The 24,290-nt window shown below is 46.6% G+C and overlaps 2 protein-coding genes across 7 annotated transcripts in view; one reads left to right on the top strand and one right to left on the bottom strand.

Annotated features, from left to right (window-relative positions):
- The window catches only part of KIAA0513 (KIAA0513 ortholog), a 57,642-nt gene extending 43,482 nt beyond the window's left edge, over positions 1-14,160 (bottom strand). For 3 of the 6 annotated variants that reach the window (XM_054588914.1, XM_054588918.1, XM_054588919.1), the window contains exon 1: positions 4,904-5,056. The gene's annotated coding sequence lies outside the window, so the exon portion shown is untranslated. Of the gene's footprint in view, positions 1-4,903; positions 5,067-13,668 lie in introns of those variants that run through there. The other 3 variants (XM_054588917.1, XM_054588915.1, XM_054588916.1) reach the window with 3 other exon arrangements.
- A 98-nt stretch (positions 14,161-14,258) lies between these two features.
- The window catches only part of ZDHHC7 (zinc finger DHHC-type palmitoyltransferase 7), a 28,259-nt gene continuing 18,227 nt past the window's right edge, over positions 14,259-24,290 (top strand). The window contains exon 1 of the mRNA XM_054588913.1: positions 14,259-14,483. The gene's annotated coding sequence lies outside the window, so the exon portion shown is untranslated. The remainder of the gene's footprint in view (positions 14,484-24,290) is intronic.

Genomic DNA, 24,290 nt, shown 5'->3' with positions numbered 1-24,290 from the left:
AGGTAGAGGTGTAAGTCACTTCAGAATTTTGCTGCTCTCACTCGCCCCCTACCCCCTCACCATCACCCCCAAATGAGAAAAGTTACTCTATGAACTCCCGATTGGCCCATTTTTAGAACATCAGAAATACCCCTTCAGGGTCAAAATCTGAGACACGGAAACTTAGAACTCTCAAAACCTTATAGAAAAGGCTTTCAGAACCACTGATAAAGCTCCGCAAGGGAAAACGCAACTACTAATGATACCACCTCCCATCAAAGCCGCCGTGTGAGGGCCAACACGGGCGTGTCATGTGCAGCTGTGCCATTTATTTCACGACTGGACATCAAGGAGCTATTCCTCAGCAAAAGGACAGGGCAAAGCCAAATAAGGACACATCAAAGGAAATAATCCCCCCGGGGCCCCTGAAGAGCCGTGGAGGAAGTTTCGAATCCTACTTACTGCACCACTATTACGGGTGCAGCAGGCAGGGAGGGGGAGGGGGGCCGCAGCCTTTGTAATCAGAGTTGGGAGGTTCATGGGGTCCTGTCTGACCTTGGGCAAGTCACTCAATTGCCTCGACCCTCACCAGCCTCACCTGTGACAGAAAGAGACTGACACCTTGCAAGTTGTAAGGATCATGGAAGCTTTACGTACAACTATCCAAACCCATGTCATTAGCCCTACAAATAACCCAGCACCTCCTGCCAGTTTGTCCCTTTAAAAATGTCACTGGATCTTAAAGTTGGAAGCTGTCATGCATTGAGTCGTGTCCCCCTATTCAGATATGTCGCAGTCTTAACCCCTGGAACCTGTGAGTGTGACCTTATTTGGAAACAGGGTCTTTACAGATGTAATTACTTAAGATAAAGTCATAATGGAACAGGATGGGTCCTAACTCTAGTTTGACTGGTATCCTTACAAGAGAAGAAACAGAGGCATATATACAGAGGGCTGACAAATGCAGGCACACAGGGAGAAGGAGGCCCGCGCCTCAGGGGCAGAGGAGGGAGGGGTGCGGCCGCACGCAAAGGACACCAAGGATGGCTGGAAACCACCAGGGGCTGCTGGGAGAGGCGTGAGCGGATTCTCCTTCTGAGCCCCCAGGAAGGAACCAACCTTGCCAGCACCTTGATTTTGGATTCTGGTCCCTGCAACAGTGATAGGATAAGTTTCTGTTGTTTTAAGCCACCCAGTTTATGGTACTTCTTTACAGCAGCCCTAGGAAACTAACACAGGAAGTTATCTGGTTTTACTGTCTTTCAAATGTGTGAATTCTCCTGCCCAAAGGTCAGCCAGTCAGCTTATGCATGACTGTCTCTAGTGAAAAAACAAACAAAAAACCCAACAGTAACTACCAAGGAAGCAATCCCTCCCATCTATGAAAAGGTCTGATTGCCATAAATACCATTCATTCAACAAATGTTTAATGAGCACCTATTATATGCCAGGTACTGTTTGGGGTACCACAGATACCGTGGTAAATGGGGAGCAGACAGTAAAAGAAAACATTCTCAAGTAAGGTCATTTTTTATATTGGTATGGGGGTAAAAAGCAGTGTAACTGGATAGAGTGAGTGGGTTAGGATCCAAGAAGAAATTATTTTGATTGTTAAGGAATGTCTCGGTAAATGTGATATTGGAGCAGGGACTTCAATGACAGGGAACCAGCCATGAGAAAACCTGGCAGAAGGAACCACCGGTGCAAGGACCCTGAGGCAGAGCAAGCCACGCTCTCAAAGCACAGAAGAAGGCGGGACTTCTGTGAGTGAGAGTGTGGTCATTGATGAAGCTGGAGAAACAGGCGAGGTCAGTCAGCAGACCAAGTTTCAGTTTGATCCCATGAGGACTGGGAAGCCACTGGGGTGAGACATGATTTGACTCACAGTTTTTAAAAGATTGCTCTGACAACTTAAAGTTCTTAGAACTCATGTCTTTCTCAGGACTATAACTTTTGTCCTTTGGTTTTTGGGATCTTGGGCCTCCACAGGACAAGTTTGATAAATAATAGTCCTGAGTGTTCCTAAAGCTGGGTCCTGGCACCAGCTCTAAATCATTCAGCACTGTAGCAATTTCCAATGAATGTGCTTGATTCCCGCCTCCCTCCCCCCCCCCCCCATATCCTTCATTAGGTGCTTTGTCTAGAAAAGAACACAATATTCTAAGCATGGCGCAGCCTGGAACTATCACCTTTCTCCTTCCAGATCTATATTTCTATTGATGTGCCCCAAGTTTGCCTTGGTTTTAAATTCTGTTTTGTATCACTGACCTGCTGAAACATATCTACATTAACCTCTTGCTGAAGTCCCTTTTTTGATGCCCAAATCTAGAAAAAGGGATCAAACCTTGTTCTTCCCCAATGAGAACAGCTGTGCAGTGTGTCTTTTCTTTTAAGTGTCACCATTACCCAAACAATGCCACTTACAAAAACACTGGATAAAATAAACAAAACTACTGGGTCAGCTTCTGAAGTTTCACAACACTGCATTTCCCTTCCTGATGGAGGACGAGGAAAGTGATCATGGCAAATTTCCCTACAATTGCTTTGGTCTCTTGCATCACACAGCTGAAGACACCTAGACTATTAAGAAACACTGAGCACTTGAGCAAAAGACACTCCCTGCAATCATACTTCCTACTAGATTTCTCAAAGACTCATAAACAAATCTGAGCAGATGCAGACTCTCTCAGGCTTGGGGTAGGGGGAAGTGATGAAGGCGCATCTGTACCAGCAAGCTAGGCTGACATACCGAGAAGGGCAAATGGTGGGCGAGAAGGATGCTGTGCCAACTGACGCTGGGAAGGCCCGGCGGCCCTGCGGATGTGAGGATACTCTGACCGGATCCTTTCCACATCCCTTTCCACATCTGGTGTCACATGGCTGGGTTTAACACCTTGCTTTGCCTCTTAGTGCCTAAGTGACTTTGGGCAAGTCACTTAGGCTCAGTTTCTTCATCTGTGGCACCACCTATCACTCCAAGTTTACTGTGAAGATCAACTATGATTTTGCATGTGCAAGCGCTTTGCAAAGTGCTGCCATGTAAAAACGAGGGGTTATTGGCAAGGGGATTTTTACTCTTCCCTTTGCAGCTCTTTCCTGCAGCCAGTTGCCTTTTCATGACTCTTTTTTTTAATCTTTCAAGGCTGCTTTTGATGTTTCTTTTAACCTGATTATTTTCATTTTTGAAAGGGGAGGGAGGGAAGCATGCAGCATAACTCATCCCAGTCTAAACCCTTCCTAAAGATTGTCCTAGAAGAAGTCCCTACAGAGCCATTTGGAGTCACCATAAAGCAATTTACCTGTGAAGAACCAAAGTTATTGTCATGAAAAGAGAACCACATCTGGTATCTGTGGATTGTCCACCTTCTGGAATTCGGTAGCAAGTTTATAAAGTTGGTAACTTACTAATGTCACTCAGTAGCTTTTCATTGTCTTTAGTTGTTGCATTCTCAAATAATACAAACTATCTTCATATTAACTGACACATGCTATACAAAAGACAAACACTACAAACAAACAAACAAAACATGGAATGAATTCCAGAACCAAATGGGAGGCTTAAAATAATCTACTGATCACTAAGAGGGCCCACGTGTGCATCCTCAGCTATCTTCATTCCTTTAATGGAAAAAGAAAATTTTATGAGTCAACTTTCTCATCGTGAGCCAAGCTCCAGAGCCGATCGCCCCGTACTTCATATATATAAGCAGTCCTATATATCTGAACAGTGGAAATGAAAATGAGTGACAGCCAACGGGAAAGACCGAACAACTGGAGAACATACACTTCCAAACAGAAATATGAGAAGACAGGAAGGAGCGCTCACACGCAATACACTCTAAGTCTCCTTCTTTTCCTTGCTTAATTCAGTGTTAAGCATCTTGGCTGCCCTGGTTTAGGCTTCAGGAGGAAGTGGGTCTAATAAAATGAATCAGAAACATTAGCATTGGGTGACAATGGCTGTGGTGGCAGCCCAGCTAAAGCAGCCTGGTCCTTGACAGATGTCAGCTTGCCTTGAACACTGACTCACCACAGCAGCAATGGCCACGTCAGGGCTCCTCACCTGTGCCAGCTCAGAGGCAAGTTCCTGCTCATTCTGCAGGTTGGCACCCTTGCCTAGCACTTAACCAGACTGTTGGAGGAGCTGGCCAGTGCCTACTGCAGAGTCTTTTTCCTCTTCCCGGTTTCCTTCTCCCAAATCCACTCTACATACAACCTAGGGAAGCACAAACCAGTACAAGGGGAAAATGTTCCCATCTCTAGGAAGCCCAGTCCTTTCAAAGACCCTGGGCACTGCTTCAGCCCATCCTGAACCAGCGGTCCTACGCTGAGCTTCTAACACCGCATCCTACGGCTGTGCCCTCTGCAAGCCTGCTCTTCGCCTACTGGCTTGTCGGGAAGAGGGGGAGCCCTGCGAGGGCACAGGCAGAGTTCACAGGGCAGGCACCCGGGCCGAGCCCGTTCTCCCTTTCCCACCCACTTCGCCCCTCTGCCACCCCGAGGCAGAGAGGCAGCAAACTTAAAACCGAACACACACGCACGACTTGGCAAATGTCTTTCCCATCTTGGTCCCAGGCCACCCCTCCTCAGCAAGCCTTTCCAGGAGTCTGGAGGTTCTTCCCCAACCCTGCAAGGCTGAGGAACCGGCTCCATCCCAAAGCCACTTGGCGACACCATCTGCCGGGGGTGGGGACACCTTATACGGTCCCCCATACCGTGGGCTCTCCTTCCCATTTCCTCACTCCCGCCCCCAGCACGCGCGGATCCTGCAGGAATCCCTGCGGCCCAAGGTCCTCGACCCTGCATTATCTCATGACCCTCATCCCTCCCGCCGGACCTCGGAGTAGCCCGTGCGGTCGCCCCGGGCGCTCCAGCTGTCGCCCTTCGGAGAGCTCGCGCGCTGCCCGGGGACCCCGTGACCCACCTTCCCTCCCACGGGCACCTGCGGGCCCCTCTCACCGCGACGGACAGAGGCAGGCGAGCGGACAGAGCGAGCCGGCGCCGGTGGGCTCGGAGGTGCAGCCACTGCGCTGACCGGAGAGCCGGGTCCTTCCGAGGCGCCCGCCCGCGCCAGCTGTCAGTCAGGCAGCCACGTCCGCCCCGGGCCTGGTCTGCGCAGGCGTGTGGGCGGCCGGGGAGCGACGTCACGTGTCGGGAAGGTGCCGGAGCCCGCGCCGGGCGCTCGCGACGGTGTGGGGTCCGGCAGGGTCGCCTGTGGCCGGGGCAGTCCCTGGGCGGAGGCTTGGTCCCCCGCCTCTGACCGCGGTCGGAGATCTCCCGCGGGTCGCTGTTAGGGGTCCCGGGGACCTCGTTCCCTGGATCTGCTTAAAACTAGGGTGGTCTCCCGGGCCGGGAAGGGTGGGGTAGGTGCGGGCTGCTCTGCGAGCTCCTGGGTGGGCGATTGGGTGATGCCTGGTTCTGGTTGCTTTCCCGCCACGAGTGTCCTCACCCCTAAAATACCGTTTGTCATTTCCTGCCCGCCGCCTGTTCCAGAGTTAGGATAAGGTCGCAGCATTAACGAACATACTTTAAATAAAGTCAGACAGGGATGCATGGTATAGAAGGGCAATTTGAGGCCGATTTATTTTTTGAAAGAGGGCATCTCAAAGGCTGATAGGTTCCACCTCATCCTGCTCCAGAAGTTCTAGGCCAGGCTGCATCTTTTTCAGCAAACACAAACAATAAACACAACTTCCAGTGGAAGCCTTTTATAGTTCTAGAGGAAGGAAGCGTAGAAGCAGAAACTGACATCTCCCCAGCAAGTTCGGATTCATGTCAAAGGTGGTTCCAGCACCTAGCAAAATTAAGTATCTGATTCTGGAGTAGGGGCTCCATACCTCACACTCCAAAGACATTGCCACAGCTCCACTGCAGAGCTATAGTGCTCTTTCTGGTGGTTGGTTATATGAAGTAATAAAGTCCTGTCTTTAAATAATGGCAGCGGTATCTGAAATGGGGCTGAATGTTCATTTTAGAAAACTCTGGGTTCTCTGAAATTTTAGGAGTTGTGCAGGAGGAACTGGAGTCCTGCTGCTCATGAGAAAAGATGACACGGATGGATCATCAGGTATCTTTCCTGTGCCCCAAGCATGGAGCTGCTGGTCCCTGAGAAGAGGACCTATTGACCTTCAGGCTTGCTGGGGAAAGCTTCCGGGAACTATGTGAAGAAACAAAGCTGGGAGCTGCAGCTCCACAGGAGCTATGGGGCCTTCAGTGCCATAGTGCTGCTCCTTCTCTGATTTGCTCAAGCAGCTTGGTATGACCACCATGTACGAGAGGCTGGCTCTCTGCACATGTCAAGTTTGATGTGAACTCAGGAAGGGACAAAGTACAGCCTTCACTTCCTCATGGGGACGCTACAGCAAGGTGGACATGCTGTTGGGTCCTGTAAGTTCTGACCTGTGTCCAGTAGAATATAAGCCTGTCTTGAATATTTTATGGGAACAGAGGAGGATTGTGTCTGCAGCTGGAGGAAGCCCTCCTTTGGCTCAGTGAGTGAACCTAGCACAAGGCACACCTCGTGCAGGCCTGGCCTGGCTGGCAATACCAACTATTCAGGGAAATTGAAAAGAGAGAGCTCATTCGGGGTCAAATTCCATTTGGGGGAAATATCATTTCTCTTCAACAGATTCGCATAGACCTTCTCTCTTCCTATTTCATTAAAGGTCTTCTGACCTTGCCAGAGGGTTGAAGAGAGGCAGATGACCTAGCCATTTTTAAAAAGGGGAAGAAAAGTAAGTTCTGCAAACCACAGACCAGTGAACTTGACACTGGGTCTGGAAAATATTCAGAACAGACTACTCGCAAAAAATATTTGTGCCCCCCAGAAGAGGAAGCACCAATGAAACGACTGAGTCATGCTAGGGTAACCTTATTTCTGTTGTGAGATGTATAGACTGGTAAATCAAGGAAATATAATAGAAGTAGTATATCTAAACCTGGAAAGTATGTTTACCAGGATTCTTTCAGTTCTAAGTGACAGAGCTCAATTCATACTGGTTTTCTGAAGCGAGGGACTATATTGGCTCCTGTAACTGATAAGTTCTGGGGTTGGTTCAGAAAGATCTAGGGGCTCAAATGGTGTGATCAGTCAGAACTTAGTCTCTTTCCCTGCCCTGGCTGCTTTCCTCTGGGCTGGCTTCCTTCTCAGATTAGGTTCTTTTAAAAAAGTGGTCCCTAGCAGCAACAGGCTTATATTCTCTCAACTTAGCAGCCTCAGTGGAAAAATGGATTCTCTTGCTTCAATACTTCCAGCAAAAGCCCCAGGATTTGGCCTTCGAGAACCAGCGCTGCTCATGCGCTCATCCTCTCCAGCTCTGAGGCCGGGTTGTTGGGATAAGTGGATTGGCCACATCTGGACAGGAGCGAGGATCAGCTCTGGGTAGGGAGCAAGGGAAGGGTGGGTCCCCACAGGAAAATGAGACGCTCTTGTGAGGAGAATGGGGGACAGGTTCTGGGCAAGCAAGGAAAACAGATATTCAGGACAGAGCATTTGCTAAGATATCTCATGATGCTGTATGAAGGACAGAAAGAAAAGGAAGGAGATATAGTAAATTAATGGATGACTGAATTAATATTCAAAAATACCTTGATTAGAGAATGAGTCCAAAAAACAATTATACAAGATAAAACTGGTGGTGACTTAGCATCAGTTCTGTTTCTGGCTGCCCACCATGCCTATTTCTCCGTCCTCCTTTGTAACCTATTGCCACAAACTCAGTGGCTAAAATGACACAAATCGATTATCTTATAGTTCTGGAGGGCATGTCCTAAAACTGAGGTACGGGCAGGGATGATCCCTTCTGGAAGCTCTGGGGAGAATCGTTTCCTTGCCTTTTCCAGCTTCTAGAAGCCTCCTGCATTCCTTGGCTCAAGACCCCTTTCTCCATCTTCAAAAGCAAGCTCCTTTAATCCAGAATATCATCTTTTCCCCCCTTCAAGACACTAATAGGTACTAGGACTACAGGCCAGTTGTTCTGTGGAGTGTCTCTGTTTAGATTTTTCTGATTGCTCCTTTATAGAGTCGGGGTACTGTATAATTTTTGGCAGTAGTAATGTATAATTGATGTGTGTCCTTTTCAGTCCCTTGTATCAGGAGCACAAATATCAGTGTGTCCTGTTATTGCTGACACTACGTTTGACCAATGGTTTAGATGGTGATATATTTATTAACTATAGAGGGACCTTTTTTCCCTTTGTAATAATTAGCAATCTGTGGGAAGATGCTTTGAGACTTAGATATCCTATTTTCCAGTAGTTTAGCATCCATTAACAATAATATTGGGTTGGCAAAAAAGTCCGTTTAGTTTTTTTCTGTAAAATAAAAGACGTATTTTTCATTTTCACCAAGAAGTTTATGGATTTGGATATTTTGAGTATGTCAGCTGTCTTCTGCTGTTGGCTTCTAGCGGGTAGAGGCCAAGGGAGCTGCTAACATCTTCCAATGCATAAGACAGCCCCACAGCTAAGAATCATTTGGCCAAAATGCCAAGAAACTTCGCAAACCACTTTTGACATGTTCGATCAGTCACAGCACCTTCTCCATACACTGCACAAATCTTTTTCTTGCATTTCAGTTATGTTTTTATCTTTCTTGAAATAATAAAGCATAATACTCTGAAAATGTTGCCTATCTTCTTCCATCTTCAATATTAAAATGGCTGCACAAAAATTCACCAATTTTGATAAGTTTTTTAAAAAATGCATGCTCTCATGATACAATCTAACAAAACTGTTTTGAATGAAGTTAAAAACAACTAAGCACTATTAGAGCCATTGTACGAAAAAAACTAAAACTTTTTGGCCAACCCAATACTACGGTGGTTACAAAACGTGGTGTTCTAATTCAACTGCTCCATCAACATTTATGAGTTGACATTTCCCTGCATATAATCTTGCTCTTCTCCAATATGTACTTTACAAAGCAGCTAGAATGACCTTTAGAAACCACAAACGTGATCAAATCCTCCAGTGGCTTCTCATTGTCCTTCAGGTGCGGCTGGTTGTTAGGGCCCTGCATGACCCGGCCCCTTCTAAGCTCTCCAGCCTGGACTCACTGCTCCTTGGCCCTACGCAGAAGGGCCCCTTACAGAACTTCAAACAACCCCTGCTGCTTTCCACCTGAGGGCCTCCCCACCAACCCTTTGCTCGGAAGCGTTTTCCTCCACCCCCCGCACCCTTTGCTTGGCAAATACGCAGGTGTCCTTCACATATCACATCCTAAAGAGAGCCTTCCATGTGACCCCCAGACCAGGCCAGATTCCCAGGTATAGCCTCTCACCGCACAATGTCCTTTGACTTTATAAGAACATAACAGTTTGTACACCTATTTATTTGTTCAATTAGTCTCTGAGTTAATAAACGTTACCGGCAGGACACATGCCTGGTTTTGCTCACTGGTGTCTGCAGCACCTAGCATGGTGCCAAACGCAGAGTAAATCATTAAATACTTTCTGAGTGAGCCATTGTGAGTCTAAGGCCAGGATGCAGTGAGGGGTGGGGAGGACAAGAAGAGGACTGAGTTATGGAAACCAGAGCACAAAAGGGCAGGGATTTGCTTCCAGGAGACTTGGTGGGCTGAGTCCTGGCGGCAGGAGCAGGGGAATCATGTCACACAAAGGCCAGCCCTGGGAGCTCGGTAGAGAGCCGTGCTGGTATGGAGCATGGCCGCCGACTCCTCACGGGGCATGGTACAGTATGAAGAGCAGGACCATCACAGCCAGACAGGAGGTCTGCAAGCTTCTCTGCTTCCTTTGGGCAATCACTCAACTCCAGCCTTAGTTTCCTCAGCTGTATAAAGGGGTCATACACCTTCACAGGCATGTGAGGATGAAATGAGTCTGTGAGGCTCTATGACAGCAGCAAAGAATAAAACAGCAGGGTCTGAATCCTGGCTCTCCATCCCTAGCTGTGTGACCTTAATTGAGCACATTGCCTAACCTCATGGGCCTGTTTCTTCATCTATGAAAGGGGCCAAACATAGTGTGTTCATTCTTTCCAAGCATTATTATTGAGTATCTACTTTTGACAGGCACTGGGGAGACAATAGTGGACAAGACCAACAAAACTCCCTGCCTTTCATGAGGTTGGCATTGCAATGAGGGATGAACAACAGGAAAACTAAGTGAAAGAGGTAGGAAGTTAGCTGAGATGCGACAAGGAGCAAAGCTGGGAGGGGGAAGTGAAATGTTACAGAAACGAAGGGAGGGAGAAATTTTAGATGGGGTTCCAGGGAGAAGACGCTTTCCAAATCAAGTCCCAAAGGGCATAAAAGAGAGAGCCTGGGCTACCCAGGGGACACAGAGTGCCAGGCCCAGAGCCTGACACTCAGTAATTGCTCTGTGCCTGGCCACCGGCCACACACCCTCCCGCCAGTGCAGGATGGAGCCCCAGCAGGCTCTACCCGGAGCTGGAGGTGCAGCAGCCCAGCGAAAAGGAATTCGGGACACATCCTACCACTTTCTGGGCCTTGTCTAACACCATAGGTTGTGGAGTTTCAGCCTTCTGGCTTCCTTAATTTGGCTGTTGCATTCAACACTACAAACTCCATGGAAAATATAAGAATGAACCCAAAAGGCATCCTTCTGGAGCAAACCTCTGCACTTTTGTCTGTCTGTCTGTCTTCTCTTTCTCTTCCACTGTTTACTTGAAGTACAGCAAACAAATTATAAGTGTACATGGCTGGATGAATTTTCACCAAGTGACCACTCATACAGCCAGCACCCGGATCAAGAAACAGAATATCACTAGCACCCAAATATGCCCCCTCAATGGTCTGTCTTCCTATGCCAAAGATCAGTTTTGCCTGACTTTGAACTTCTTTTTAATGAGATCAGATAATATGTACTCTTTTGTGTCTTCTTTTATTCAACATCATATTAGTGAGATTGATCTGTATTGTTATGTGTAGTATATACTTTCATTCTCTATGATATTTTACTGTATGACTATACCACGATTTATTTATCCGTTTTGTTGCTCATGGACTTTTAGGTTGTTTCCAGTTCAGGGCTATTGTGGCAGTCATGTGTGAACATTCTGGTACGCCTGTCTTCGTGAACACAGAGGTACAGTATGCTCAGCTTCAGCAGACACTCCTAACAAGGAGACCCCTAACAATGGATACTCCTATCCAAGGGGTTTGACAGTGATATGCCCACCGGCAGCATATGGGACTTCTGGTTACTCCAGTGCTTGCCAACACTTGGGGGTTTTCATGTTTGATACATAAATAGTAACTCATTGTGGTTTGAGTTTGTATTTCCCTGATGACTAATGAAAATGAACACTGTTTTGGAAAGTCTCTTTTGTGAAGTATTTGTTAAAGTGTTTTGCCAACTGTTTTATTGGGTTGTCTCATTTACTTTTAATTATATTTTTATGTACTTAAAAGATGAAGAAATAGTTAAAAAATAAGTTACACATCTGCTTTTTGTATTTTTTTCCAGAAATATTCTATGTGCATAAAAACATATATCCCACACTCTTCTTTTTTTTTACAAAAATACTCAGTCTTACACAATAGACTTAATATACCAGGAAGACCATCCATATTAATTCATAAAAATATGCCTCATTGTCTCTTTTTTCTTAATCCTCACCTGAGGACATGCTCATTGATTTTAGAGAGAGGGAAAGGAGGGAGGGAGAGAGAAAAACATTGATGTGGGAGGAAAAATTGATCGGTTGCCTCTTGTATGTGCCCCTATCCAGGCATCAAACCTGCAACCTAAGCATGTGCCCTGCCTGGGAATCAAACCCTTAACCTTTCAGTTTACGTGACGATGCTCCAACCAAGCAACACTGGCCATGGCTCATTCCCTTTTTATATCTGCACAGCACAGCATTCCATTTATGTATACAACCTACTTTCTTTAATGTATTGATAGTATATAGGGGATGCCAGTTTTTTGCTTCTAAAAACATGCTACTATAAATACTCAAGTGCAAACATCTTTGTGCGGATGGGTGAGTGTATCTGTAGGATAAATTCCAAAGAGGGGAATTGCTGGGTCAAAGGGTATGTACACTTAAATTTTTGTGATTCATTTTGCTATCTTGCTCTGCAAAAGAGCTGAGTGAATTTACAATTGCACCAGTTTGGTCTGCCTTGCCAACACATAGTATCACCAAACTTTTATTTTGCCAACTACTCAATTAAAAATGGGATCTCCTTATACTTTAAATTTGCATTCATTCCTTTTACTTTGAATTAGAGCTGAGCTTCTTTTCACATATTTGAATACAGCCTCCACTTTAAAAAGGGCTGTTTCCTGGGATGACTAGTTAGCTGGAAACTAGCCCCTGAGGGGAAAACAGAACTAACCTGGAGCATGGGGTGTTTCCTTCCCTGCAAAGACCTCCAATTTTAGGAGGTTTTCAGCTCCCAGGACCTCAATGACATCAGAGAGAGGCAAAACACTCTGTGTGGAAACACAATCTTAAAACAGGAAGAAACCTTAGAAATCAAGTCTAATCTCATATTTTAGACAGTAAAAAAGAAAAAGCTGAGGCATGGAGAGGGAAATGACTTGCAGAAGACCACATACAAATTCTGTTGAGAAACAGATGAAAATCCTTGATAAGAGTTGAATTGTTTTTGTCAACTGTTGCCATCCTTGTTAAATATTTTAATGAATGATTTGTATAGTGCTATTATTTTCTTTAGCAAGGATGCAATTTTAAAGTTACAATAAACAAGTTAAACTAGTAATTAAAAACACAAGCAACATAACAAGTGTGGGAACTCAGGAGAATTATGGGGTAGGGATCCCTCCTCTTTCCTTTTTGTGAAAGACTTTGAAATGAGTCAAAAGATTATTGGGTGTCTTCATTGACCAACTAGGTACTGTCTGGAACACCATTTTGGGTTATCTGGCCCTGTGAGGTTTTTTCCTTTCTATCTATAACTCTATAGAGTGTAGAGAATGAATAGCAATGCAAGTGATTCTTGCCCACAGGTATCAGACATGCAAATGAATCCTGAAAGGTAGAAGTTCAATGGACCTCCCGCCCCTACTGTAGAAACAGCAGCCAGTTTGCATCTAGTAAGCAAATTCATTTCAGCATTCCCGACTGCCTATATACGTGCCTGCCCTTTAGAGTCATCTCTCAAAATTAAATCTTTTACATGTGTTTATACTTGTATGAAAGTCATGATTTAAACTTTTATTAAAAAATAATCTTTTAACATTGCTTGCAGCAAGTATATCTCAAGTATAGTCTTGGTGTTATCAGAGAGAACCATCCTTTCAGCCTTTGTGAAAAGAACTGACCACTGATTGGAGGCCAACCTCACTTTTCTCCCTGTGGACACAAATATACCAGGCAACAGGAGGCTCAGTGAGGGGTGACTGGACGCATAGCACCACTCTGAATACAGAGGTTCGAGACTTACTAATACAATTTTAAACTTTTAAACCTGGAATTTTTGTGATTAATGCACCCCTTACTTCCTAAAGTTTGTCTAGCTAGAATAAATATTTCGGGGGGGCAAGAACGGAAAGTAGTGAGAAAGTGGCTTGTAGACAGTGAGATTCTGATAGATTTCTTAGCTGTAATTACTGCTTTTCTCAATCTCACAATTTAGTGAGTATTCACCAGTTTACAACACTGATCATCTACTTCCCAGCCCTGCAGCAATTGTCCCAAGTATTATAGGAAACCCAAATAAATAAAAAATGTGTCTACCTTCAAAAAATTTAGGACTCATCATCTGCAAGGAACCGTTGGGACGCTCTGGTGTCCAGGTCCCTCAGAGAGGGTGACCGGAGCCTCAGCGGACCCCAGGAACCGGGCCTCCAATCCCCAGTCCAGTACGCTTCCCCTTTTCCCCACGTGCTTCTGTCTCCGTCTTTTCACTCTCGCCTCCATTTCCCCATTTTCTGAATTCTCATTTTCGCACACCGCACAGGCCACACCTAAAGCTGACAGTCTTGAGAGGTTGCCGCGGGCTCGAGTCACCTGAGCAAGAACTCTGGACCTACTGTGACAGCCTAACGCGTGGCTTGGACCTTGCGGCAGCCCGTAACCCCAATCCTTTCCCTTCCGGATCTCAGTTTGGAGGGATCCTTTTACTTTAGGGAGGGGAGCTTGTGACTAGAAGCTGCCTTCCTCAATGAACTGGCAGTCTTAAAAGCCTCTCTTCCAGAGGAACCCAGGCCACCAAGTTCCGCAAAGCGCCTCACGCTGCCCTCCGGGGGGAGCAGGAGCGGGGAAGCCGGAACTACGCAAGCACGACGCCGCTGACCTCCCGGGGTTCACTTCCGGGGGTCGCACAGCCAGGCTCTCCAGGCAGGGTTCTGAGCTTCGGTGTGTGCTGGGCGGCCACCCCTCTCCGATCGGCCGGGTGGGAGCGACCCGAGCCGAGGCACGAGGCCCGCTCCGGCCCGGCCATGAGCGCGGCCGCATGATGCGTCCCTGCCTCGGCCCCTGCAGTCGCCGCCGCCGTCGCCGCCGCAGGCCAGGAGGAGCCGCAGCGCCGGGCGACCCCGCCCGGGCCTCGGGTGAGTGCGGCGGGCTAGGCTGGGCCGGGCAGGGTCGAGCCGGGGCGGCTGCTCACGCCCAGGTCTCCTGGCCACTCTCTGCCCCTTGCTCCTTGTCCTATCCCCCGCCGTGATCTGCAACATTCCTGAATTCCTCAGGGCACTTCTATGCTTGCACTTGGCTTCTCCAGGTGTCTCCGTGTCACTCCTTACTTGATCTTTCGGGATAGGGCCCGAACTGCAGCCCCAGCTTTTTGCCTGACCTTGGGCGTGACAGTCAGCTCTCTGAGCCACGGTTTTCTCCTCTAATAACGGGTTGTTATTAGGGCTAGAGGAGAGAATGGCTATAAACCTTTCTGTAAGCTTTGAAGAGTTGTTTATAGGCGTATGTTACAATGGGCTTTCTCCCACGTCGTGCATGACTTCTTGAGTACTCTTATTCTCTCCCTTTTAAGTTTTTAACTTTTCTCTTTTATTTGCGCATTTTTCTTATTATATTCTTTTCCACCGTCGGGGATCTTTGGGGGAGGGGGTGGTTCCTGACCGGGGATCTGTGACAATCAGGTCAGCCTTAGGGCAATGTCTGCATCTTTTCTTAGTGCAGCCAAGACTCATCTCTCTTGAGGAGTCAGTGCTGCTGGAACTAAGTCTCTTTTTGTCCTTGGATGGACACACGTTATTCGTTTATGAACAACTAGTTTTTTATGGTAGTTAAATTGGAGCATAAGAACTGTTGATACAGCTGCCTTGTAGCTTCTTTTGCTGTTCAGGTTGTATACAGTGCTTTCCAAACCGATGCTATGTGTTACATTTGCATTCTGCTTAGTGTATGTATTTAATACACATGTATTTGTCTGTTTTGCTCTTACTGTTTCAGGTGGTCTAGAAATCTAGTTCAGTATATTTTTCGTCCTAAACTTTTCATCTCAGATGATGAATTTAATTTTTTGATATTGTCTTACAACTTTTCTAAAGTCACCTTTTAAAAATATTTATGTATGTATGTATGTATGTATTGTGTTGTAGGGAGAGGGGAAGGGAGGGAGAAGGGAGAGGAACATCCATGGGGGGGGAGAAACATCAATTGGTTGTCTCTTATACATGCCTGAACCGGGGACTGAACCAGACACCTAGGTATGTGCCCTAACTGGGAATCGAACTGGTGATCTCTCTCTTTGTGGGACAACACTCAGCCAGCTGAGCCACATAGGTCAGAGCTAAGGTCACCTTTTAAAAATTATCTTGTTAAGTTTGTTTATTAGGAAGTTACAATGTGGTTAAAGTGACCAGCTATTGGGATATTTGACAAATGGAGTGGAACACAAGAGATAAATTGCATTTCTTGAATATTCTGAAAAATACAAGGGTTAGATTTATTGAAGTTATTTGGATTGTATATTTTTTGGATTTAGACTGGTAGGTTCACATTGAGTTTTTTTTTAAATCCTCATCTGAGGACATTTTTTTATTGCTTTTTTAGAGAGAGAGGAAGGGGGAGAGAGAGAGAAACATTGATTGATTGCCTTCTCATATGCGCCCCTGTCCCGACCCAGGATCTAACCCACAACCTGGGTATGTGCCCTGACCTGGAATTGAACCCGCAAACTTTCGGTCTGTGGGCCAATGCTCCAGCCAGCTGAGCCACACTGGCCAGGGCTCACATTGACTGTTGGGTAGAGGGATGAGGAGAACAAGACCATCTGAAAAGGTAATTTCCTAAAGAACTCATAAAACAGCAGTTGGAACTCTGTGCAGATGTCTGATATGAAGGCAAAGTGGGTAAAATGTATACAGAAGGATCCTGTTACCAGTGACTCAGAGCCTGCCTCAGATTACCATGAGTGGATTGGAATTTTACAGCCATGCTAATCAGTGCACTCTAAAAGCAGAAATCCTCTTCTAGTGGTTATGTACCACTTAATAATGGGGATACATTCAGAGATACGCATCATTAGGCGACTACGCTGTGTGTGAACGTCATAGAGTATGTTTACAAAAACCTAGACAATGTCACACTACACACCTAGACTATGTGGCACAGATTGTTGCTCCTAGGCTGCAAACCTGATTGAAGCGACCACAAGAGAAAATGATGCAATCAAGGGAGAGTAAACAAGATGTGTGAGGCTGCTGTCAGTGTGACGTGGCATACTGTTTTATAAGTAGAAGGTGCGCTCTAATGATAAAAAGTATAGTATAGCAAATTTATTTATTATCATTTATCAAGTATTACATACTGCACATATTCGTATGTGCAATACTTTTATATGACTGGCAGCCCAGTAGGTTTGTTTACACCAGCACCACCGTAAACGTGAGAAATATGTTGCATTATTACATCACTGGGCAATAGGACTTCTGCAGCTCCATTATAATCTTATGAGACGACCGTCCTGCATGCAGTTTGATGTTAACTGAAATGTCGTTCTATGGCATGTGATTGTATTAGCATGAATAGAATGGCTGTAACTTTATATAAAAACAGACTTGACAAAGTCAAAAGTATAGACATACTTTTACATTCTTACTAAACTGTTAACTGCAGGCTTGCACTCTTCGGTGATATAAATAATATAATCTTTATTAAGTTGAGGAAATGGGACTAGAAATAAGTTCGCATACAATGTTAATGTTTGGAATAAATTGAGAAGTAGTTTTCCTAATGATTCCAGAAATTTCCTGTTCCAATATATGCCAAACAGGGGCTCTACGGTATAATTTTCTTGAAGCAACTCTCTGAGTGCATGTTTGATTATTAGCTAGAAGGGCTCACAGAACCCACTGAAAGCTGTTACTACAGGGAAAGAATACAGACTAAAATCTAAAATCAGCCAAGGTAAGAGGCTTATAGGACAGAGTCCAGGAAAGTATCGGGGGTGGGGCTTTTGTTGTCCTCTCCCGACGGGGCCAGAACGCGGTACTTTCCTGGAGTTGATATGAGACAGTATGCACAGGGCATTTAATTCAGAGTCTCTATTGGGGTTCCATCTGTGATTGATTGATTGCTGATGTGGTTGATCTCAGTTTCCGGGTCACCTAATACTGTGTGACCCAGAGCCCCCCGCTAAGTTGCATTGTTAGTCTTTCTTGTGTGCCATCCCCCAGTGAAAATCACATTGTTAGCTGAGGACAAAGGCCTGACCTCCTTTTGGGCAAGGTTAAATTTTTTACTGCACAGCATCCTTCCTTAAAAATATATCTCTTTTTTGTTTTGTTTTGGCTCTACCATTGACAAAGGACTCTCCCTTCTAGGTCAGGGAGAAGACAAAGGCCACTGGGAGCGTTCTTTCAGTCTTGATTCCTTTCTAGGTAAAATATCTCTGAGTACCCATCAGTCTTTTTCTTCCCCTTGCCTCTGAGGAAGAGATAAACCCACTTTTCCAATGTCACCTTGTTTCTGTCCTTTGGTTTGCCTGTTATGGGACAAACATTTAGTCATTCACTCTCACTTGCCTCTTTGACTTCCTTCTTTCACTGACTCCTTTGCCTCTTTCTATAAACATGTTCTTGTCTTACTTATCTTGGCCTTGTTTATACTTCATCCCACTCTTGAAAAACCTTCAGTAGAATCGTATTAATTGTCTTATAAAATCCAGGCTCCATATGGGGCCAAGATAATTCCTTATATTTGTACAGCACCTTACAGTTTTGAAAACACTTGTGTTATCTTTCAGCACTTTGCATGTAGTGGGTGTTTGGTAAATGTTAGATTAATGAATAATTTGGCTCAGCAGCGAGTGAGAGTCTTCTAATTGGAGGAAACAGCAGGAGCCGTAGCAGAGCTGGCAAAGGGCACGTGGCACGGGCGTCCAGCCTGGCACTGTGTGCAAGACAGCGGTGAACACTGGGCCTGGAAAGGTGGGGAGAGCAGATTCAGTGGAGCCTTGAAGGCCACGGTCCCAAGGTTTGGGACCAGGTTGGTTTTGTAACTCACACTATGATTTTGACTGTAACTCCTGCAGCCACGTAGACAGTGGCCGGAGCCTGGAAACCCTCTGAGGTTAGGATTCTGCAGACGTACAGGCCAGAGGTGAGGGAGCCGGACCTCAGGGTGTGGAAAAGGCGAGCAGGGGAGGGCTCGCTCAGTCAGTGGGAAGTGTCGTCAGCGGTAGGAATGAGGGAGGAGGAGGCGGCGTGTGCCTAGAGGTTAAAAAGGTGCCTGACAAATACTGGTTATGTGAGGAGTGTTGTCAATAAATGGAAGGAGAGGCCAGCTCCTTGTTAAGCTGGTGGTTTCTTTCTTTCTGGGAAAGGGTGCAGTTCATTTGCAACACCCAGTAAGTAGGGGGCAGTCAGAGTAGAGAAGCTTCCAGTTGCCCTTGAGACAGGCTTTTACAGCATCATTTCTTTGTTGAAATGTTTTGAATTCTTAGAGTTCCATATTTCCCAAATTCAATTTATTCATTACAGAGCGCATTTTCTAAAACCAAGTCCCTGGGAGGGGGGCAGTGTATTTTAATGGAAGAACATGGGCTTTGGAGTCAAAACAGCCCTGACTTCACCCTTCGATTACTGGCTGTGATCTTGGGCAAGTTCCTTCAACGCTCAGGCTCAATTTCTTCATCCCTAAAATGCTAATAATAGTGCCAGGCTTTTAGGGTAGTGGGAGGAATAAATGTGATCCTGTACATAAAGGTCCTGACACACAGATGCTCAGTAATTGGCTTTTCCTTTCACCTTCTAATATTTTACATTGTCATTAACTTGCAGCTGAGAGCTTAATCTACTATTAGCATGTCAAGTGCTCATAGTGTTTTAGATTTGGGTGAGTCTGGTGTTATAAAAATTCCCTTCATATTAAACAAGGAAGCCCCGTTTCGGAAAATATGGAAGGAGGCAGGGATGCATCAGCGTCGCTCAGGTTCACTCATTCCCTGGGGCAGGACGTGTCAAGAGGTATGGAATTCTGGGGTTCTCTTTATTTCTGGACTTAGAATTCTTCCAGGTTTACTTACTGTGTTGGGCTCTTTAAAAATCGCTGCTCCATTTGACATTCAGAGTCAGGCTGTGGCTCTAGTACAGGGACAAAAGCGAATCTTTGGCGGGGGTGTGTGTGCACACGCCTTTGACACCACTTCATCCCGCCCACGTGCTCCAAGTGACACCCCTCAGACTGAGACTCCCCGGAAAACCCCCTTCTAGGGTGGGTTTTTCTCTTCTCCCTCCCTCCCCTTAACCCTGGCCCATTTCTCTCCTACCCCTTTTCTCCAAGGCTCCTGACCTTCTGGCCCTGCCCCCCATGCCAGATCTCTCACTTTGAGCCTCTTTCATGTTCCTTTTGTGTTTCTACTTTTTCTTGTCTTCCTCAAGCACGCTCCCTGATTCTCTCATTCACTCACTCAGCAAATGTTTGCAGCATGTGTAGTGTGCTAGGGGCCTGCTAGGATATTATGAGGAATATTCTGTTGAGGTGTCTGACAAAGGAGAGGAGACAGCCAGCAAGGGGGGGAAGGGTAAGAGGTGAGGTCAGCAGGCTGCTGAATGGGTAGGATTTTACAGGCCACAGGGAGGCCTTTGGCTTGTGTTCTAACTGCAGAGGCGGTCGGTCAGGCGGTCGTGGGATGGCTTTAAGTGAGGGACTAACTCCATCGGATTTCTGTCTGTAAAAACATACTCTGGGTGCTGAATGGGGAACGGATGGTTGGGTGAGTAGAGGCAGTGGGTGTAGAAGCAAGTGGCTAGGAGCCCAGGTGAGGGCTCGTGTGCCTCGATCTGGCTGGGTTGGGAGGTGGAAGAGAAGGTTAGATTTGGGTGGGTTTTAGAGGTTAGAGCCCACAGGACATGCTGATGGGTTCGATGTGGAGGTGGGGGAAAGAGTTAAATGAAAGGTGAGTCTTGTGTTTGGACCTTGGCAACTAGATGGCGGTACCCTTTATTAAGATGTAAGAACCCCAGCCCTGGCTGGTGTGGCTCAGTGGATTGAGCGCCGGCCTGCGAACCAAAGGGTCGCCAGTACCATTCCCAGTCAGGGCACATGCCTGGGTTGCAGGCCAGGTCCCCAGTAAGGGGTGTTTGAGAGGCAAACACACATTGATGTTTCTCTCCCTTTCTCCTTACCTTCCCCTCTCTAAAAATAAATAAATAGAATCTTAAAAAAAAAAAAAAAAAAAGGATGTAAGGGCCCTAGCTGGCTGGTTGGAGCATCCTGATGTGCCATGGTTTTGGGTTCGGCCCCTGGTCAGAATGCATGCAGGAACCGACCAGTGAATGAGTGGGTGGAGCAACAGACCTCTCTCTCAAATCAATAAGTAAAAATAAAAAAAAAAAAAAAGATGGGAAGAGTGGGATCAGGACAGTTTGTTGGGCAGGGGCGTGTTTCTGCTTTGACATTCCTACGGTCAAGTTGTTGAGGAGCCAGTTGGGTATCTACAGTGATGCATTATTAGTTTGGGAGCTTCCCAGATAGTGAGACGACTCATTTAGAGAGCATATAAAGGGGAAAACCCAGGGCAGAGCATGAGCACTTCCAACATTCGGGCATCTACGCGGAAGGACCTGGTAAGTCTGAAGTGTGGCTGGTGAGAAAGGAGAAAAACTCCCTGTTGTCTCCAGCCCCACCCCCACCCCACCCCTGTTCAAGAGACTGACTTTCCTCTCCTAGTCCCGTGGCTTTTGGTTGGAGTGCTTCCCAGTCCGCCATCCTTTTGTTATGCAGGATCCGAGTGCTTTTTTGGAGTGATTAAGTACTTTAGTGCAAAAGACCTTTCTAGAAAGGTTAAATACATTTACTCTTCACAGTAAGGATAATGAGACTCAGCTTTAGTTAGCTTACTATTCTGTTGGGTTTTTGTCTTCAAAGGTTAATATCTGGCTCTTTAGATTCAGTAATTTGAGAGGAAAAAATAGTGGTTTCATATGGCATACATTATTGGTAGGGTTTGAAAGCACAAACTAAATCTTTCATGATGGTAAATTGATGGAAAGCACATCTAAGAACATAAATGCAGTAAATACACTGGGAGGTGATCTGAATGCTCCATTTCTGTCACGAACCCAGTGAGGATTCTGGCTCTCTGTTCAGTATGACCCACTCCAACTCAGGCCCCGCCCTGGTCCACTTATTCAGGTTGGCGACACACCTGGGACAGAAGTGTCTGACACTCTCCTTTCCCTCCCCTTCTCTGGGTCGCTACCTGTTTGCTCGGCCACATTTGAGACATCATCATTATCCCGAATGGTACCTCCCCCGAATTCTTCCGAGTGCCCCTGCTGACTCAGCCTCAGTTCTCCCTGGCTACCTTGTCACTTTCTCCAAACCTGGTTCTCAGTCTTGCAAGGACTTCCAGTTCCGTGAGGTTTTTAGTCACCTGGTTTATGAGGCCTCACCCATCATCCCGCACTTTGTGGTTTGTCATTCCAGCCCAAGTCTTGTCTTCGATGCCTTGGTTTTCTCTCGTCATCTTTGTTAACCTCCAGCCCCACATATGTCTTTGTAGTGCTGGGCCAGGCTTATGGGTAGTCATTCTCGTCACTTTATTAGGAACTGGAGGTTCTCAGCACTGGCTGCACCCAGTGTTGTGTTTCGGTCCGTTTTTGGCTGCCCTTCCCCACCCACCTCTCCCTACCCTCCTTTTCCCAGTCTCAGGAGCTCTTCCTAAGCTTTCCTCCACTTTGAATACTCACAGCCCACCTCCTTACTCCTTGCTCAGAAAGAGTGTTATGGGGTCTGACCCTCTTTAGGTTCAGTCCCTCTTGTCTGTAGGTCCCCTCTCCTTCCTCCAGTCTAAGGAAGAAGGGTCATTCTGCTCTGTCAGCTGTCGCCTCCCTGAGTCTGCACACTTGTACCCTCATTCTTTAAAGACAGAAAAAAGTGAGCTCATATTGCTTCTGTAGTTGCAGGAAAAGTTCAAATAACAAAATCAGAAAGAAAAGAGAAACAGGAACAAGTTTGGCGGGACCTCTTAGCATATATTCGCTTAGTTTAACAGCCTAATGGCTTACCTAGGCATATACTCTTCCTTTTCTTTACATTCGGTCGCCTCCGGGGCTGTCCTAGGCTTTCTAAAAGTGTGGCATGGTCAGACGGAGATGCAGCGTGGTGGGACTCTCGTGGAGTCTCGGGGACTGACCATGACTTTGGGTGGGTGCTTACATCCTGTGGGTCCATGGTGGCTCATCTGCAAAATGAGGAGACCAAGTATTTTAAGTTCACTGTAGCTGTCAGTGAGCTAATACACAAGAGAGGAAATTGAAAAACCTTTTGCCCCCACTTTTCCTTCTAGCCGATGTCCTTCACTTAACCACATTAAAAAAAATTGCTTCTTCAAGTATCTCTGAGCTCTTGCACTCGACTGAAACTGAATCTGCTTGGCCCCTGTGGTGTGTGGGCTGCTCCCACCTCCCCTCTGCCTCTAACGCCCTCCCTGGCCTCCTTTCCTGGCTCTTTTTTACCTCTCCCGCCCCTTTCATGCCTGTGTTCCCCAGGGTTCCAGCCTCACACTTCTGGGGCCTCTGGGGTGCGTGCATCTGTTCCCTCCTCAGCTGTTCGCCGAGCTGGTGTCTCCTTACGTGTCTCTAGGTTGGGGCTGGAGGAGATCAGACGTTAATTGGCTGCTGGTCAGCTCTGCTAGTTTATTCTGCAGGCACCTCCGTTCCATCGAGCGCCAGTCTCGGCGCCCTCTCCCTGAGTCTGCAGCTCCCGTGTTCCCTGACAGCCTCGGCCAGGGCCGTGATGCCTCCGAGTCCCTTTCATTCTCTATACTGTGTCCTGCCCGCTCCACCTGTTGGTTGCTCTGTTTTTTCTTGCTGGGACTCTCTCCTCAGGCCCCTCCCCGCGCCCCTCCCGGTTCTGGCCTCTGTCATCTCTGCTCTGGGCCACAGCAGCAGCCTCCTGGCTGCCTGGTCTTTCTTTACATGCTAGTCCCACTTTTGTCGCCAGGTATCTTTTTAAAACATCTGTCTGTCTACCTAAATGCTGGTGCCTCCCATTCCAGCAGAAAGAAGCGCACAAAGCCAGACTCTTTAGCCTGGCGTTGGAGTGCTTTGTTTTGGACCTCAGTCAGCCCTCGGGTCACACTTCCCTTCCTTCTCCCCTGCTCTCCTTTTCCCCTCCGCGCCTTGTCACGCTGTTCTCTCCTCCTCCTGTCTTCTCTTGTTTGTCCATCCATGCCCACCGTGCTGTCTTCCCTACTGACACTTTCTCTGGTTCTTCCACACAGAATTAGCCTTTGTCATCTCTCCCCCTCATCACACTTCACTCCTGATTTGGGGATAACACTTAGCACATTATTTACAAGGCTGACTCCCACCTCTGCAGCCTGTGGTTGCACAGGGGGGTGGGGCTTACGAAGAGTCTGTGCTTGGAGGTCCCCTGCCCCCATTGTTTGAATTAAATGGATCTCTCATAGCTGGCTTTACTTCTCATGCTGCTTCTGTGTCTGAAGCAGGGATTTGCTTATTTTCTGTGTTTTATATAGGTCATCAGTGGGTGTATGAATAGTAAAACAATGATGATTTATTTTTTTAAAAGATTTTATTTATTTTTGGACAGAGGGGAAGGGAAGGAGAAGGAGAGAAACATCACTGTGTGGTTGTCTCTTGCATGCCCCCTCCTGGGGACCAGGCCGGCAACCCAGGCATGTGCCCTGACTGGGACTTGAACCAGCCACTCTTTGGTTCGCAGGCTGGCACTCAATCCACTGAGCCACACCAGCCAGGGCCAATGATGGATTTAAACAGCATTTTAATATAAACATGAATACCAGACTCGAGGGTAGGCTTTCTTTTCGTTAGCTTAGTGAAGTATTTGTAACTTAATTCTTTTTTGTAGTAACTGATCACCAAAGAATACTGATGTCTTTTGTTTACTTACTGGTTTTCAGTTTGCTT

This window comes from Pteronotus mesoamericanus, unplaced genomic scaffold (genome assembly GCF_021234165.1).
Source record: "Pteronotus mesoamericanus isolate MK-2021 breed Mesoamerican mustached bat unplaced genomic scaffold, CSHL_Meso_final scaffold_165, whole genome shotgun sequence".
NCBI classification, from domain to species: Eukaryota; Metazoa; Chordata; class Mammalia; order Chiroptera; family Mormoopidae; genus Pteronotus; species Pteronotus mesoamericanus.
This window is presented reverse-complemented; position numbering and strand designations above follow the sequence as displayed.